Source organism: Petaurus breviceps, unplaced genomic scaffold, assembly GCF_028583685.1.
Source record: "Petaurus breviceps papuanus isolate PSGF00001 unplaced genomic scaffold, PetGlider_PUasm1.0 567, whole genome shotgun sequence".
Taxonomy (NCBI): domain Eukaryota; kingdom Metazoa; phylum Chordata; class Mammalia; order Diprotodontia; family Petauridae; genus Petaurus; species Petaurus breviceps.
The window spans coordinates 7,204,098-7,218,431 of NW_027186383.1; the positions used below are offsets into that span (position 1 = coordinate 7,204,098).

Below are 14,334 nucleotides of genomic sequence, written 5' to 3' on the forward strand. Positions count from 1 at the left end.
GGGGGGGAGGTGCAAAGCGCCTTGGAAACCAGAAGCATTTCCCATTTGCAAACGGGAGTTTGCCCTCCCTCCCACCCTCCTCCAGCGGTCTGGGCAGCCTTGAACTGAGCTGAGGAGTGGGCAAATGTTGGGCTATATGTGGCCTGGGCTACTCCCTCCCCTTCCTTTCCGCCCTCTCTTTCCTCCTTTCCCTCCTCTCGCTCTTGTGATTGCACCTGAGTCTAATTCTCCTTCCTGGGGGTGGGGGTGGGGAAGACCTTCCCCTGACTCCTTCCTCCAGGGCTTCACACACTCCCCCTCCATAATTCTGGTGCCATTATCGCCAGCTCCGGGGCTTGGGTGGATCTTGGCCTCAAAGGCCCTAGCCAAACGGGCAACCCCGGCTTGAGTTCGGCTTCTTAAACTGGACAACAGAAACCCCACCACCCCATTTTACAAAGGGCTTAACCCAGGTCTGGCTGAAACAGCTGCAGCCAGATGTGACATGGTAAGCCCTCCCCAGTCTGGCTCCAATCTACCTTTCCTGGCGAGTTTCTCGTTACCCTCTTCAAGCACTCCATACATTTGGGCCAGCTGACCTACTTAGAGTTCCCAGGAAAGCAGCATTTCCCACCCTGGGGTCCTCAGGCCTCCAAAGGCTCTGGAGAGAGATTTCAGGAGGTCCATGAATTTAGATGGGGGGGGGGGGAGGAATGACGTCTTTATTTTCATTTATTTCTAACTGAAATCAATCGTTTTCAACTCACTATGATTCTGAAATGGGGGCCCTAGACCCCCAGACCTGCCAAAGAAGTCTGGATGTGGCCAGGAGGAGAAATGCTTTGGGTCGACTCTACCGGCCTGTAACAGAAGCTCTATTTTTCTTTGTTTTCTCGGGTGGGAGGGGTGAGAGAGGTGGCGAGAAGGAAAGGAGCCAGATCTACGATGGGGGAAAAAATTCATGAAGAAAGGAAAACCTCAGTGCTATGCCCCTTCCCTACTGGTCTGATTCTCCAGGCTCAAATAATCAAAGAACCATGTATTGGACTAATGCTCTTACAAGGTGTGTCCCTCTCCCCCTACCCCCAGCCCCAGTAAACTCCTTGAGGGCAGGGCCTGTGTGTTTGCTTTTGCAATGCCTGGCTGGTACTCTTTGGGGCAGGACCTCAATTCAACACCCAATCCTTAAGCCTTTTTTTTTTTTTTTGTAATAGGACCAAAAAAAGAAATAACACATTATGGGGGGAGGGGGGGCAGAGAGGATGGGATTATCAGTGCTCCTTTCTAAGACATGGATGGGAAGGAGGGAGACAGATGTGTCAGGTGGGATACAAGAGGACCAAGTTGGGCAGGAATATTCCCAGGGTCAGCTCGGCTCCTTCCGAACAGGCTGTGGAGCGGCGCGCTGTGTGCGGACCCTAAGTCCAGCGGGTGCTTGTGGGCTGCTTAGGGAGCCCTCGGGTTGCCCGGGCTTCTGTGGGGCTGTCGGGAGGGGCCCTCTTGGAGCAGCTGGGCAGGGAGGGGTCCAAGCTGCCCTTAATGGGTTGGTAGACCTTGATTTCAGAGCTCCTGCATCCAGTGGGCGATAGTCGGGGTGGAGACTGGGCTGTGGAGCTGTCTGTAGAGGGCCCCCTGGAGTAGCTGGGCGTGGCAAAGACCAGGCGGCCCTTCGCTGGTTGGAGGACGGTGATTCAGGGATGCTAGCGATGATGCTCCGGATAGCCTGCGCTGCGGCGCACCGGGTAGCCACGGCGCACCGGGTAGCCACGGCGGCGGTGGCTGATACCCCGGCCACTGTTGCCACTGTTGCCACTGTCGTGGAGGCGTTGTGGGTGGAGCCTTCTCCACCAGCAGCCAGAGAGGGGGCTGGCCAGGACGTCAGGGAGGGTTTGCCAGCATCCTCTGGGTCACTTCTCTCAGGCTCAGTTTCTCCATCCAACAGGCATCCATTTGTAAATGGGGTTAAGCTATGTTAAATCTTCCACGTGGCAGCTCCCCTCTGCCTTGAGCATTCCAGGCCGATCTGCTCTTCTGTCTGTGGGATGCAGGATTGGCCAGCCCATCCATCTGTGTTTGAACAAGAGGGTCCCCTTGGGTCCTGCCTCAAGCCCAGAAAATGGGGCGGGCCTGGCTATATTGAGAATGTGGAAGCTGGAGGGGAAAGAGGGGGAACACAGTCAGTAGAGGTCCTTTCCGTGGGGGTGGGAATTTCCTATGCAAATGAAACAGCCTCTCCAACTCAAAGCCCCCCCAAAGAAAACTTAATGAGAATAAATTGTGTCCCCCCCAAAAAAAGAATTCTTTAAGGTTAATTGTCCTTTGTTTACCAGGGGTGGGGAACCTTCAGCCTTGAGGCCACTTGTGGCCTTCTAGGTCCTTGGGTGCAGCCTTTTGACTGAGTCCAAGTTTTATAGAACAAATCCTTTTATTAAGGAGATTTGTTCTGTGAAGTTTGGATTCAGTCAAAGGACTGCATTGGAAGGCCTAGAGGGCCATGTGTAGACTCAAAGCAGGTTCCCCACCTCTGGTTTAAACAGAGATTGCTTCTCTTTCTCCCCCCCCTCCCCCCTTAGGGTCCTTTCATCCTACCCTGTGGTCCTTGCCAATATTTAGCACCCAGGCTCTTCTTGGAAAGTAAGATAGAAAAGAGAGGAGCCAGCAAGCTCAGTGAGATTCCACTTCAGAATGAACGTGACCCTCAAGTTCTGTGTCCTGTCTCTGAGTTTCAGATTCCTCACATGTAGAACAGGGCTTTGATTCACTTCAATGTATTTTCAAATGTGAGCTCCTTGAGAGCAAAGATGGATTGTGTTTTTTGGCCTGGAATTGTCTTCTGAATTCTTCCCCAGTAGAATGTGCCGCATACAGGCACTTATTTAATGAATGCTTGAATGCCACCTAGAATTTGCCTGGCACTGGGCTGGGCTCTGTGGATACCAAGATAGAATGAAGCAGTCCCTGCCCTCAAGGAGTTGCCATTCATCCATTGGTGCCTTTCATCCTGATATCAGCAGTTAGATGTGGGCCCAAGTCTGTAATTTGCAGGGAAGGTGCTGACCTGCATGGGTAGAAGGAATTTCCTCACTTGGGATCTCCCTATACTTGTGAAATCCCTGGTCCAGTCTCTGTTGCTATTTCCCAGCCTCTGCATGTCCTAGTCAACTGTCTAAGACCAGAAATTGAGGTGAGTTCTGACTGGTCTACATCAGCCCAGGGAGTTTTCTCTTCAGACACCAGTGAATTCACAGCTTTGCACAAACACTCACACACGCACACCACAATAGCTTACATTTTAATAGGACTTAAGGTTCTCAAAGCTCTTTACTTAAATGATCTTATTAGATTAAGGAGGGAGGTGCTATGATTAGGACAGTTTAATAGATGGGCAAATTGTAGGGTTACAATGTTTCATGGAATACAGCTAGGAGGCACTACAGTGGAGAACGTGCCAAGCCTGGAGTCAGCAAGACACATCTTCCTGAGTTCAAATCTGGTATCAGTTACTAGCTGTGTGACCATGGACAAGTCACTTCACCATGTTTGCCTCCATTCCCTCATCTATAAAATGAGCTGGAGAAGGAAATGGAAAACCATTTGTGTCTTTGCCAAGAAAACCCCAAATGGGGTCACAAAGAGTTGGACACAGCTGACAATAATAACACAAATATTTCTTTAGCTATTTGATTGTGATTTCACTTGCTATATTGGACTCCCAGTGTGGAAACTCCCTTCACTAATACAGATCCACCACCTATCCATACAATGATTAACTATTATTGAGAGGCATCTTGGCCACCAAGGTTTTAAGGGTCTGACCCAGAGTCACACAGCTTGAACCTAGGTCATCTTCCTGCCTCCAAAGCTCACTCTCTATCTACTTAAATGCTGCCTCTCACAAATATTCATGTTCCAAATTTACAAATGAGGAAACTGAGGCTGGAGAGATGGCATGACATCATCCAAAAGCGCATTTGTTTTTAAAATGATGATGATAGAGCTTGAAGATAGAGTTAGAATCCACTCAATGTAAATCGCTCACTTTAACCGAAGGCTTATTGATGGCTCTTTTTTTCTTCCTCTTCCCAATATCTTCTGATCCCATCTCTCCTCCTTGTAATAGAATGAAAAAGAAAGTGCTGGGGAGGGGAGACAAATTCATGGTCCAGTAGTGCATGTGGTTCTACATTCACATTGGGAGGGGCCTTAGGAGACATCTAGTGAGGTATGAACTCATTTTGCAGAAGAGGAAACTGAGCCTTAGAGAGGATCAGTGACTTACCCAAGGTGTCACAGCTAGTAACAGTCTTAGGCATGGTTTTAACCAAATTCTTGCAGACTCCCAGTCCAGTACTCTATCCACAAGTCATTTACAGGGTTCCATAAGACCCACAGATTCTCTTACCCACCCCCCACCTCCATGCTCTCCCTCCCCTACACTTCTACAAAGAAGAGAGGGAGGTATCATCTCAGACCTTCTTTAGGTCCAAGCTTGCCAAACATTTATTTTACAAAGGAGGAAATTGAGGCCCAGAAAGGTGACGGTCACACAAGAAATATATAGCAGGGGTGAGTCCCAGTGTTGCAGTTACTGAGCCAAAATTACTCTGTGAGGCTTTGCTTCTAAGTCAAGGTGGTCTACACACACACACACACACACACACACACACACACACGATGTCTCTTTTCCCCCAGATTATATAAAAGGTGTTGGTTTTGCTTTCAGGAGAACTCTGACCCAGAATTGAGCCTGGCACTTTTGCTTCCCTCTGGCTAAGGGGGTCTTTGTCTGCTTTTGACCCTGACTTTTGGTGTCCTCTCACTGCTGGCGATCCTCCTTGGGGATGGATGAGGCAGCAGCGTCTGGGAACAGAAACCCTGCCTGCCATGGATGCTCTCCATCCCAAACCCCTGAAAAATTCATTTCCTGGAAATTGATTAAAACAGCCAAGCTGATGCTTGGGCCCAAGTCCTCCTTCCAACAGCTTGTTTGCAAAGAAAGTCTCTGGCTCTCAGTCAGGATGATGCTGCTTACTCAGAGTGAGGTTGCTGGCTAGAACCTTCCCCCAGCCTGAGCTGACTGTCTCCTAGGGATGGCCCAACCACCTGAGAGCTTAGCTTTGGTCAGCAGTGGTTGGGAGGGGGTGATTGAGAGGATGCCAAAGAAGAGAGGTGCCCACCCTGAGAGGTGATACTCCATAAAGGATGCCAACATGGATTCTGGCTCTCAGTCCTGGGAGATGTGCAAAATCGGCATCTCCCAGCGATCTACGGGCATGCATGTTTTCTCTAGAATGTTTCTCCTATGGATTTCTTTTTCCTCCCTCCCAAATCAAGCTGCTGTCTCTTGTTTTCACAAAATGGTCGTTTGCTGGCTTAGTTGTGTTCCCACTACATGGTATTCCATTTACCCTCTCCTAACCTTTTCCCGGGTGCCTGGGAAAAATCTGCCCCCCTTACCTCTATCTCTCTTCTGCCTTCTTTTCTCCAGGGTAAGCATCCCCATTTCCTATGGCCTAGATCCACAGGGGAATCCAAGAATTCCCAGCTCCCTTTTTTGTGTTCTCTTCCTGAATTAGAATCTAAGCTTCCATTTCTTCTACAGTGCCTGGCACAGAGTAAATGAACTCTAGGCCCTTTACCCTCCTCTAGACATTCTCAAACTCATTCATGTCCTTGCTAAAATTTACTTCCAACTGCACTAACTGGGGCCAGTTCCATCCCCTAAAGGTCACTTGAGTAGAGACCAAAGTTGGTGAATCTTGAGTCCTCCAGCATGGGAGGAGGCTGGGAAACTGCCATCAAAGGGGAGAGAGTCAGAAAGTGAGAAATAGGAAAAAAAAAAAAAACAAAGAGAAAGATGGAAATTAGAAAGCTCTCAGTGAAAGCCTTGAGCATAAACAGTTTATAAACATAAACATAAAGATATCAAAACCAGGCCTTCAGAAAGTCCCTCACCCCTTGGAGCTTTCTCTTTGGTACAAGGTAGATTATGATAGATGTACTAGCAACAGAGTTGGGAGAAGAAAATGGGATGATGTGTATAAAGGGCTTTAAGAACATAAGGCACCATAGAAATCTAATTGATTATTAAATTCTGGCTGCCTTTGGCCACTAGGCTCTCTCCAAAGATTAAAAGGAGGCAGTCAGCACATGGGAAGCAGTTGTTCACACCCATTTGGCCTTTTTCTGATCCTTTTTATCTCACACTGAGAGACCTTAACACCAACCTGACCTTAACTTTAGACTTTGACCCTACCTGGTGGAAATGCACCTGGTTCTGATCATTCTTGAACCCCCAAATTCTAACTCGAAGTCTACTGGCAAAGACTTCTTTGGGTGTCGGCTTTTCCTGCTCAATCTAGAGCACATCCCTTTACCTTCTAGGAATCATGTCCTCATCTGAGGTGGTCCAAACATGCTCTGTCCCAGCAGCCAACCACTCCATTTGACTTTGTCACTTGGGAGCCCCCCATTGACCATTTGTAGCATTGTTCCCCTATGTGGTCAGTGTACTAAAAGCCATTTCCTGGAAGCAAACAACCAGACTTTTTCAGAGAATCTCAGCATGAGATGGGACTTCAGCCTGTCCCCATACCAGAACACTTCTGGCTCCCATACAAACACGCCCAGCCGAGGGTCTTGCGCTTTTCTGGGACTCCTCCCCACAGTGGCTCAGTCCATGCTGGGACAATTCCAATTGTCAAAAATTGTCAAGAATTCCAGTTGTCAAGCATTTCCTTTCATCTGATCTAAATTGGGCTCACTGCAGCTTCCCTCTAGAACCAAACAAAATAAGTCTGAGTCCTTTGAGTGTGGGATGGTAGAAACAGCCCTGACTTTGCATAAAATCTGAGGATCTGGGTTCAAATCCCACTTCTGACCCATACTGAGTGACCTCAGGCAAATCAAGTCATATCTCATGAGCTCTAGCTTCCCAATCTGTAAAATGGGGAGAGGGGGTTGACTTGGTGGCCTCTGAGGTCCCTTTGAGTTCTAAATCCATAATCCTAAATGACCAGCATCTGCTGGTCCAGGGTTCAATTTCAACTTCCAGAATTTCCTAGCTGTGAGACCATGGGCAAATCCTCAACCTCTCTGAGCCTCAGTTCCTTCCCATAAAATGGAAATGATGACCTACAGTCAGTTATTGTGAAGATGAAATGAAATGATGGCTGTAACGTACTTGGCAGCCTAAGAGCACTATGTCAATGTCGGTCTGTCATCCCGCCATGTTTGTTCCTTTGGATTTCTGCTTATTGCTTGTCTGCTTTTCAATTAAGAAGTCTTTGGGACTTGGGGTGGAAATGGGGCAGGCATTGGGCACTGAGGTATTGCCATGTTTCTGACATCTAACAGAAGCAGAGGATGATGGGTCAAGTATAGCATGACCCACGTTTCCTAGGGTAAATGGACCTTCTATACATCTCCCATCAAGATGAATGTTTGTCCACTTTAACTTGACGATTGCAGCCCCCACCTTCTCACCGTAGGTGGGCAAAGGGGGTAGACACTTGTCCCATAGATGAACTTCCCTTCTAGTAGAAATGGAACTGGAAGGAGGGAGGGGACAGGGCTGGGCTGGGAAGAACCAAAACTGGTCATGGAGTAGAGAGTCTGACTCTACAAACAGCTATAGGACCTGAAGGGACCTCAGAGCTCATCTGGTGATTTGCCCAGAGTCACACAGATGGACAGAGCTAGGATTTAAACCCAGAGCCTTTTATTTCAAATCCAATAATCTTTTCCATTTTATTTTCCTTAATAGTATTTTATTTGTTTTTCTTTTCTTTTTTTTTGTTACCACTTTAAATTTATATTTGTTTTTCAATTACATGTAAAGATAGTTGTTTTTTTTTAAGCAATCGGGGTTAAGTAACTTGGTCAAGGTTACACAGCCAGTTATTTCTGGGTGTGGTGCTGAGTATCTGAGCCCGGATTTGATCCAGGTCATCCCAACACTGGAGCCGGTGCTCTTACTCGCTGTGCTACCTGGCCACCCAAAGATAGTTTTTCAACATTCTTTTTTATAAGATTTTGAATTCCAAATTTTTCTCCCTCCTCTCCTCCTTCCTCTCCAAGATGGCAAGCGATCGGATATAGTTTATCCATGCACAATCATGTTAAACACATTTCCACATTAGTCATGTTGTGAAAGAAGAATCACAACAAAAGGGAAAAGCCACGAGGAAGAAAAAACCAAGTGAAATTCATCTGCTTCAGTCTACGTCCAGACTCCGCAGGCCTTTCTGTGGATGTGGTCAGCATTTTCCATCGCGAGTCTTTTGGGATTGTCTTGGAGAATCTAACCCTCTTTCCAGTGTCCCAAACTGCCTCTCATCTCCTTCATTTTATGGGTGAAGAGCTGAGACCCAGACGAGAGAAGGGATTTACCCAAGGCTGCAGGGAACAGATAGCAGAGGCAGGATTCAAACTCAGGTCCTCTATCAGGAAGATTCAGGAACCTTCTGGTATCCATACTGCCTTGGGTAATTTCTAGGTGATTTCTAAATCTCATGCATCAATCCCTTAGCCAGTTAATAACATTTATGATCCAAAGATCCGTGTAATATTCCAATTCCTTAACTCTCTCCCTGGGTCCCGCTCCTTCAGTCGTTGATAATAGGATTAATAAAACAAACGTTTGCATGATAGCACACCCTTGCTCTTGGCTAGCTCTGGCACCTTGCATGGAGGTGGCTCTGGAGACTGTCACTGACCCGGAAGCTATTCTGGGCCTTGGTGGGCCTGTTTTGTCTACCACGTGTGCATTCACAGGAACAGCCCCACAAAGGAAGCCTCGTAGTAAAAAGTGGACAAGGACGGTGGGGACAGTGAGAAAGGCTGTTGGCCCCGACCTGGCCTCTGCTTCTGTGCAGCCAGTGCCCAGGCCTGGAATGCCCCCCCTCCACTCTGCCTTGGGGCTTCCTGGCTTCTGTCAGATGGCACCTCCTTGTGCCCCCCACCCCACACCCTCCCAATGACCTCGTGCCTGCTTTGTCTTTATTCATCTCTGCTTTAACCCCCAAACATAAGCTCTTTGAGGGAAGGGACTCTGTGCTTGGGTGGGCTGTATTCCTAGCTCCCGGCCAACTGCCTGGTGCAGCCTTAGTGAAGGGGTGGAAGCCTGCCATCCCATACGTCTGTCAGTGTTCTCAAGGACACTAGACCTAGATTCTAAAGACCTGATCTCAAGTCTCAATCACTCCCGCTGTGACCTCCCTGATAGCTCGGAGGCCCCTGGGTGGGCCTCGTTCTCTTCCAGTTTGCAAAAGGAAACTGAGTCACAGCTGGTTCTGGGATGACTCAGCCAGTTGGTGGCAGAGCTGGGACAGCCCTGAAGAAGACTAGGTCCGGGCACCCCCCAGGGCTGCTGGGTCCGGGCAAGGCTGCATCTCTGCAGCCTCCCTGTTTCCAGCCAAGTTTATCAGGGCACAGGATCAGTCCTTGCCACCTTCCTCCCTCGCAAGGCCTAGCAAGATGAGTGACTCTGTACTATGAAGCCCCTCGCATCCTGGTAGATGAAGGGTACTTCAGAAAGTCGGAGAGTGTGTTTGGCTCTCCTGGGAATTATACCAAGACGGGGAAGTCTGCTCTCTGAACAGCAGCCGAGGGAGCGGAGTGTTGGCCTCGGAGGGCGGGCAGCTTGGTAACTAAAAGAGCAGCTTCCACCTGCCTGCAGACCCACTTGGAAGGAAGGAGGGAGAGGCACGATCAAGGCTGACTGCTTGTGGTTTGGTGGGGCACACATGTGCGTGCACATACATATTCATGCACGTGCATGTGTGCACGTGTGCGTATTCATGCACACACGTGTGTACACATACATCTATGCACACACATGTTCATACACGTATGCACATACGTGCACACACAGAGTGCTCTGACCCCTCACAGCTGCATCCCATCAAATGGGAGTGACTCAGTGGTCCCTTGTGTCTGTGCCTTCTTAGGATGTGAGGTGGGGGTACAGGAAGGGATTATGTCAACAGAGGAATTGTGATCACATTGTAACAAGCCAGGGGTGATTCATCGTGATATAATAAAGCTTCGTGATGGAGGAAAATATTTTTTCCTGCAATGTTTTTATTTCAGCATCTTTCTTATTGCAGCCTTCAAATCCTGGCTGATTAAGGACAGAGCTGTGTGGGCCTGATGGAGCTGCTGTTTGCAGCCTCAGAAAGTGGAAGGAGGAGGCATAGACTGACCAGAAGCCCAACTTGGGCATTACTTGGTCTCTTTCTTCGCTCCCTGCCCCCCATCCCTTAGGTTCACCCATGGACTCTGCTGGTCTTGCCTCCCTCGATGCTTCCCATGTTGTGCCGTAGAGGTGACCCCCCTACCTTGGGAATGGAGTGAGGGCTCCAGATAGTCAAGGCCCTGTTTTGGCCTCAGGGCCTGCAGTGTAGGGCCAGCCTGTCCCGGTCAGCAAAGGGTGGTCCAGGGGAGGGAGCTTTGTGACTATGGCAATGCTATCTATGTTCAGCTGAGATAATGGGGGATAGGGTGATGGAGAAGCAGCTTGGTGACACTGGGGAGTCTAGTGAGACCTGAGTTTGAATCCTGCCTCTGACACTTCCTAACTCTGTGAGCCTGGACAAGACATTTCTCTGACCCTCAGTTTCCTCATCTGCAAAATGGGATAATAATAGCCACTGTAACCCCTTTCCAGGGCAGTTGTGAGGTTCAAAAGAGAATGCCTTTCTGGAAGGAAAAGAGGCCTCCTCTCCTTTCCCCCACTGGATTTCTGTTCCTGGGACCTGGGTGACATAAGGAAGAGCCTTCTGTTCCGTGGATCTCAGTCTCCCTCCTTCTTAAACTTTCCCACTTCAAAGTCCCCAAGCACACTTCTCATCCAAAAAACTGGCCCCTGATAGCAAGGAGGAAGGGAGGGATGAGGCCCTAAGGACAGAGGATCACAGACTTGGAGGAGGAAGGAAGAAAACGAGCATTTATTCAGTGTCTGTTGCAGGCCAAAGCTTCACAAATGTCTCATTTGATCCTCACAATAATCCTGGGAGGTAGGCGCTGTTGTTAGCACCCCTATTTTACAGATGAGGAAACTGAGGCAAACAGGGTTAAGTGACTTGCCCAGGGTCACACAGCTAGTAAGTGCCTGGGACTGGATTTGAACTCAAGTCTTCCTAACTCTAGATTCAGAACTGTGTCCCCTGTACCACCTCGCTGCCTCTTACAGGTCATCTAGTCCAACCTTCCCATTTTACAGGTGAGGGAACTGAGGCCCAGAGGGGTTGAACACCTCACCTGGGATTACACAGATTGGATTTCTAACCTAGTTCTGCTGACTCCAAACCTGGTGGTCTTTCTTGCACACCACACTGCCTCCTTCTCTGTGGCCCCTTCATCCTTCCCCTTCTGGCACCCAGCACTGCTCATCTTGGGCCAGTTGTTGTCAAAGAGAAGGGGAGTGTTCAGTTCCATCTCCAGGTCTCGGGGATGGGACCGGAAGGGCAAGCGATCACCTTTCATGGACTCGGTGGTTTCGAGGCTCATTGGCAGCCCTCAGAGTTACTGAGAAGGAAGGGATTCCTCTGTTTTGGTCGTGGAGGTTGGTCTTCAACACCTGAACAAAGAAAAAGCTTGAGCAGGGTGTGCAGCTGGGGGGCCGGCCCTCTGTGCCATCCATATCCCCAGGATGCCAGGGGGCAGCACGGCTGAGCTCTCCTCTCCACATCTGGTGAAGCCTGGCTCAGCCTTAGTCACAGACCTTGCGGGACTTGGGGATGACCCAGAAGAGCCCTGGGTTTGGAAGCAGAGGACCTGCTAAGTGGCAGAGCAGAGATTTGAACCCAGGACTCCAAACACAAATTTGGCATTCTTTTTTTTTTTTTTTGCTTTTTGGAGGGGGGAGGGCAGGGCAATTGGAGTTAAGTGACTTGCCCAAGGTCACACAGCTAGTAAGTGTTAAGTATCTGATTTCAGATTCCAGGGGAGTCACTGAGCTCTCTGAGCCTCCTTTTCCTTTTCTGCCACATGGGCTGGTCACAGCTTCCATTCCCAGACCCACAAGCTTGGGTACCACCCCAGCTCTGCCACTTACTCCCTGCATGACTCTGGGTGTCCTCTGACCTCCCCGAGCCTCGGTTTCCTCCTCTGAAAAATAAGGGATCCCATGTGTGTCCAGCATTGCCTTGGATAGTTACTTCTCTCTGACCTCAGTTTCCTCACCTGGCTATGAGGGAGGTGAAGGTGTTCTCTGACCATGTTCCTGGGAATCTCAGAACTACTGATCTGGAAAAGACGTTAGAGACCATTTATTCCACCTGTATTGGCATAAGGATCTCCCTTGGAGAGGCCAGCCAGTGTCCCAGCAGCCTTTGCTTAGTGCCCTCAGCTGAGGGGAGACCCTGCTGCCCCAGCCCACAGTGGGATGGCTCCCCCTGTCAGGAAGTGCCTCCCGACTTCAAGCCTGGATCTGATTCTTCGCCTCCCCCCTTCCTCCATTGCTGCTTTATTCTACCCTCGGGGGCCAGAATGGAGTCAGATCCCTCTAACCAAGTGCCAGCTTTTCTTGTGACCCAGCGCAGCCCACCCCCTTCTGTCCCTCCCTCTTCATCATTCTCTCCTCCAGGCTACACATCCACATTTACTCCAATTGATCTTTAGATGATGTTGTCACTTACCACCTAGAATCATCCAAGGGAAGAGTAGTGTAGACTCAAGACCAAACCTCAAGCTCCCTTCTTGGATGGAACCCTAGAAGATACTTGGGATTTGAGAACCTCAGAAAACAAGCGTCCAGCATTGTCCTGGTTTGGGCAGCCCTCTCTGAGATGGTCACAGCCAAGCTTCTTTGAACCTCAGACCTGAGAAATCGGCAGGACCAGGAGTAGATGGACAATGTCATCCTTCCCGATTCTCTAATAAAAGCCAACAACTTCCCTCTCTCCATCACTGCAAATGGAAGCATACTTGGAGTCTCCCAAACTCTGGTTGATGTGAATCAGGCTGGGGTCATGCCAGAGTCTGCCAGAGACTCACTTGCTGAGCCAAGGACCCAGGTCTAAACACCTTCCTACTGCAGACTTGACTTGGCCTGGGAGAGTAGATAATGAAACATGCTTCCCGCTCCTCCCCCTTTTCCTCCTTCCTCTTCCTCTTCTTTCTTCTTCCTCTTCCTCCTCTTCCTCCTCCTCCTCCTCTTCCTCCTCTTCCTAGAAATGCAAGACTCTGGGCTCAGAGCAGCATATATGGTGTCAGAAAGTGGCCCTGGATTGGAGAGTTTTACTTGACTCTCTCTTCTCTTTTATCAGATTTTATTTATTATTATAATTGTTAAAATTTGTCTCGGCACTTTTAGATATTTCCCTTTTTAACTTATTTGTGGAAAACTCTGGAGACAAGAAGGATTTTCTCAGCCCGTTCAAGACTGGTCATCTGCCCAGCTTTGGCCTTGCCCATAGAAGCATGTAAATTGGAAATTAGGAATGAAAGGGAAGACTTTGGGGAAGAACATCTGATGGTTTGCCCTTTTGGAAGTGGCTGGGAGTCGGAAAGCCATTCGTGAGTATGTAGGACGTTGGGTGGGCTTCTTTCTGGGCCCCCCTGCTGGGTCTTCTGCGGGCTTTGTCCCATAGCTGCAGCTGGAGCTGGGCCGCCCCTTAAGCCAGCTTATGCACAGCTAGCTGAGGACTGAAGATTGCCAAAGCTTTTGGTCAGAGACATCTACTGGACTGCAAAGGGATGAAGGGCACTGGACTGGCAGGTTTGGGTGGGATGGGAAGAAGTTATAAAGGAATCAGAGAACAGGAAACAATGCTGCTTGGATCTGGGAACCAGCATCTCCCTCGCCCTGCCCTCCTCCTTCGCTCATCTCCTTGTGTCCCAGGCTGCCCCAGGGAAGCCACTGGACCTCTCATCCTGGGCTTGGAGAACCATTCGGCAAACCTCGCCTGTGGGTCTCAGTACATTTCTCACATCATCACTTGTTATGGCCCAGATTCATCAAAGGGCAGAACATTATAGACCCAGGAAAAAGCACCTTAGAGCCCCAAAACCCGACTTCAGCCATGGCCACTTAGAACTGTGTGGCCTGGGGCAAAAGGCACCGCTCTTCTCTTCAAAAAAAAAAAAAATGGGATTGAATTCAATGCCTAAATTGTGATTAAACAGTGAATAAATTCTATGTTTATTAAGTTCGGAGAGCCAGTAAATATTTACGAAGGGCTTCTTATGGGCTGTGCTAAGCTCCAGGGATACAAAAAGAGTCAAAAGACAGCCCCTACCCTCAAGGGGCTTACAGTCTAACAGAGGGGATACATGCATGCACAACAAAGATGTACAGACAAGCTCTACAATGGGATCTATGGGAAATCTGAACAGAGGGAGGCCCTGGGG

The 14,334-nt window shown here is 49.1% G+C and overlaps 1 protein-coding gene across 1 annotated transcript in view; it reads left to right on the forward strand.

Annotated features, from left to right (window-relative positions):
• Positions 1-14,334, forward strand: part of RAMP1 (receptor activity modifying protein 1) — a 91,024-nt gene that overhangs the window by 513 nt on the left and 76,177 nt on the right. The gene's annotated exons all lie outside the window — the stretch shown is intronic.